Raw genomic sequence first — 4323 nt, 5'->3', positions numbered from 1 at the left:
GACGCCGAGCGCGGGTTCCGGGGAGAGGGGGAGGGGGCGAGCGCCGCGGGCAGGATGGAGGCGGAGGGAGCCCGGCCGCCTGCAGCCTCGAGAGCCGAGAGGCCGCTTACACACGTTCCCGGGATGCGCTGGGACTCGAACCGCCCGGGAGAGCAGCTTCCAGTAGAGCGCGGCGGCCGGCCCGGGGACGGGCGAGCCTCCTTCGCCTCGAGGCACGGACACAAGATGGGTTAGCCCACCTTGAACGCTTCTAGAATAAAAGAGCCCTGACTGTACCATGCGCAGAACGGAAGCGTTGCCCAGTTTACTATGCGCAGAACAGAAAGGCCCTCAATGAACGCGCTTTAAAAATTAAAAAAAGAGCGGGCCCCTCCCATTTCCAGGCCGGAGCTCTCTCCCAAACGCACGCATCGGGGGCAGGTCTCCCGCCACCTCCTGGCACTCGGGGCTTGGAACCCCTGCCCCCCGCGCCCTTCCGCGGAGAGTTGGGTCGTGTTTCTGCAGCCCGGGCGCCGGGGCCGCGGCGTGCTCCGCCGGCGAGGCGGCGTTAAGACGGAGCCGGAGCTGGATGGCTAACGCGGCCCGGAGGGAAGAGGCGGGCAGCAGCGCCCCCGCCCCTTCTCCCTCCGCTCCCTGCCCGCCGCTGCATGCAAAGCAGACCCTAATGTATGCAAGCGGAGGGAGGGGGGCTCGCGAGCACGTTTCTGATTAAGAGAGGGGGAGGAGAAGAGCGCTGGGCATTATGATACACTGGGTGGAAGGGGCCCGCCGGCGGCGAGCTCATGGCGCGGGGTTAGTAGGCTGAGGGGGGAGGGGGGAGGAAGGAGGGCGAGGGCGGGGGATGGATATGCACCCGGTTTACTTTATTGCGGGAAGGAGGGGAGGGCGCCTGCAGCTAGGCGTTGGAAGCCTGCGAGGCTGGGAAAGCAGAGCGGGGAGGGAGGGGCCAGGGCCCGGAGAACTCGCGTTGGCCGAGGCTGGGGGATCGATCCGCAGCCTGCAAGGCCCCGGGGCGGCCTCCCTCCCCCCGGCCGAGGCGGAGTTCGCTGGAAGGTCACGCAGCCGTCCTGGACTCCCGCACGGGTGCTGCGCTCGCCGCGTGTGGTAGCGCAGCCTGGGGCGGCGATTGGGGGCGGGGGTCGTGGTGAGCAGGTTGCAGTCGGCTCTGGCCCTCAGGAGGGTGCGCTGCGCGCCTCCGCGGAAGGTCCACCGCCTCCTGGTGCTGAAAACCTCCGTCCCCCCGCCGGCGAGGCGTCAGTGCGGAGCGAACGTCCGGGTGGGGCTGCAGGGGAGCAGAGAAAGGGAGGAGACGCGGGCGAGCGCCAACTCCCCCGACTCGTCCGGGGTCGCTCGTCGTTCCAACGGCGCAGGATGGGGCCCAGATGGCTGGCAAAGCGCACACTCACGGGGCACACACAGAACCAGATTCCGTTGTTACAGCGCCTGGTTCACTGGGTGCAAAAAGGGTGGGAGTGGCGGGAGAGCCTCCTAAACCGGCGGCCCCAGGACTCTGCTGAGGATTTCAGACACCCCATTGTGGACCGTTTCTCCATCGCAGGATCTTCGGCGGCAGGAGCTGGGGCTTTTGCTCCAGCGTAGCTGCTCTGATCAGTTACAGATTGGCGACCACGTGGATTCCCCCATGCATCCTGATTTGTTCACTCTCTCACTCTTTCTCGCTTATTTTTCTTTTGTATTTGCCGCCCCCCTTCTTTAATATGCATAACGGTCTGCAGAGGTAATCGGCAGGGGACTGAGTGACAGGCTTTACATAACTGTGTCAACAGGGTTTCTTGCCGTCCTCACCTCTGAGAACACTGCGGCCGGCTTCTCGGAAGCCTCCCTCCCAGCACACTTCATGTGGCCCAGGTGGGAGGTCTGCAGGTCGGGCCAGCAGCAGGAAGGAAGGGAGTCGGTGAGGGTTGGATGAAGTCCTGGAGCATCCAGGGAGACAACCTCCTTGAGGAGCCTGGTGTGTCTCTTTGCCTCCGGCCTCGTCCGGAAGGAGGCAGCACAAAGCAGAATTTGGTTTATTGTGGGGCTTTTAAGGCAGAAATAATAACATGCTTGTCGGGCGCTTTCTTTGACCCGGGTGCTTTATGTGCATTCAGATCTCACCAGCCCTCTGAAGTGGGTCTGATTTTACAAGTGGGGAAACTGAGGCCTAGGACAATGTCCAGGGTCTCACAGCTCGTAAGCAGCAGCACTCAGAGTCTGCGGGGTCTGACACCTATGTCCCCGAACCTGCCGCGGAGCCCCGAAAGATATTCCGTGCCACCTCACACCCATCAGGACGGCCTCTTTAAAAACAAAATACAGAGGCACCTGGGCGGCTCAGTCGGTTGAGCGGTTGAGCGTGGGACTCTGATTTTAGTTCAGGTCATGATGTCATGCTGATGAGATCCAGTCCCACATGGGGCTGCGCTCATGTGTGCTCGCTCTCTCTCTCTCTCTCTCTCTCTCTCTCTCTCTCTCTCAAAACTACACAAACAAGCAAATCCCCAGAAAACAGCAAATGCTGCTGACGATGCGGAGAGATCGGAACCCTTGCTGGTGGGAATGCAAAATGGTGCAGCTGCTGTGGAAAACGGTCATGGAAAACACGGTGGCTCCTCAGAAAATTAAAACCAGAATTACCATGTGATCCATCAGTGCCACGCATGGGTGTATTCCCAGAAGGACCGAGAGCAGGGCCTCCAAGAGAGGTTTATACACCCATGTGCATAGACACTCATGTTCTCCGTCACCTGATGAGTGGATTCAACATGTGGTATCTTCATATTCCGGAATGTTATTCAGCCTTTAAAAGGAGGGAAATTTTGCACTGAGCTAAGATATGGATGAGCCCTGGGGCTGGCATGCTAAGTGAAACAGGCCAGTCACAAAAAGACAAACGACAAGTACAGTACGGTGGGTGCCGGGGTGGGGGCGGGGCAGAATGGAGTTCTCCGTGTAATAGGTATAAAGTCTCAGATTTACAAGATGAAAAGAATTCTGGGGTTGGATGGTGGTAATGGCTGTACCACAATGTGAATATACTAAAAAGGCATATGATTTATTTGTTAGTTTTAATTCAGTTTCTACTTTTTAATGGTTATTTTTGAGAGACAGACAGAGATAGAGCACAAGTGGGGGAGGGGCAGACAGAGAGCCAGACACCGAATCGGAAGCAGCTCCAGGCTCTGAGCTGTCAGCACAGAGCCCGACTCAGGAACCTGGAGATCCTGTCCTGAGCCGAAGTCAGACGCTTGGGGCGCCTGGGTGGCTCAGTCGGTTGAGCGTCGGACTTCGGCTCAGGTCATGATCTCACAGTTGGTGGGTTCAAGCCCCATGTCGGGCTCTGTGCTGACAGCTCAGAGCCTGGAGCCTGCTTTGGATTCTGTGTCTCCTTCTCTCAGACCCTCCCCTGCCCACGCTTTTTTTTTTTCTCTCTCTCTCAAAAATAAATAAAAACATTAAAAAAAAGAAATGAAAAGTTGGACACTTGGACCTACTGAACCACCCAGGCGCCCCCAGTTTCTTTTTCTTGAATACCTAATATATTCATATGGTTTAATGTTTAAAAGGATTAAAGTCTTCCCTCTACTCGTGTTCTGAACTTCCCTCCCACAGTCATAGCTTAACTCTTCTTAGGGGCAACTGATGTTACCAGTGCCTCATGTAATTCTTCCAGGGACAGCTTGTGCCTTTAAAGCAATTGTGTGTAAGGTTTTCTCATTAATGAAAGAATATCACCTCAGCTTCCTGGATCTTGCTTGGAAATCTGTATCTTGGAAATAATTCCTATTAGTAGATGGCATTTCCTCCTTCCCAGGGCTGCACAGAATAGATGTAGCATAATTCACTTAACTAGTTCTCCCTTGGTGGAGACATAAGTTGTTTCCAAACTTTTGCTATCTCAAACAATTTTATAGCGCATTATTTTGGCCATTTGTAACTTTGCCAATGTGTGAATATATCTGTAGTGTACATTTCTAGGAGTGGAATTACTGAGTCAGAAGTTACATACTTTGTAAATTTAAGAGATGTCCCCAGTAAAGACTGTACTAACTCGTACTCCCACCAGCAATGTTTAATTTTTTTTTCTGTTTTTTATTTATTTGAGAGAGACAGCACGAGCAGGGGAGGGTCAGAGAGAGAGGGAGACACAGAATCTGAAGTGGGCTCCAGGCTCCGAGCTGTCAGCACAGAGCCTGATGCAGGGCTCGAACCCACGAACCGTGAGATCATGACCTGAGCCGAAGCCCAAAGCTTAACCGACTGAGCCACCCAGGTGCCCCCCACCAGCAATGTTTAAGAAAGCATCCTCCCCCTCTCCCCCCC

This window comes from Suricata suricatta, chromosome 11 (assembly GCF_006229205.1).
Source record: "Suricata suricatta isolate VVHF042 chromosome 11, meerkat_22Aug2017_6uvM2_HiC, whole genome shotgun sequence".
Lineage (NCBI taxonomy): Eukaryota > Metazoa > Chordata > Mammalia > Carnivora > Herpestidae > Suricata > Suricata suricatta.
The sequence above is the reverse complement of the archived record's forward strand: the minus strand, read 5'-3'. Positions refer to the sequence as shown.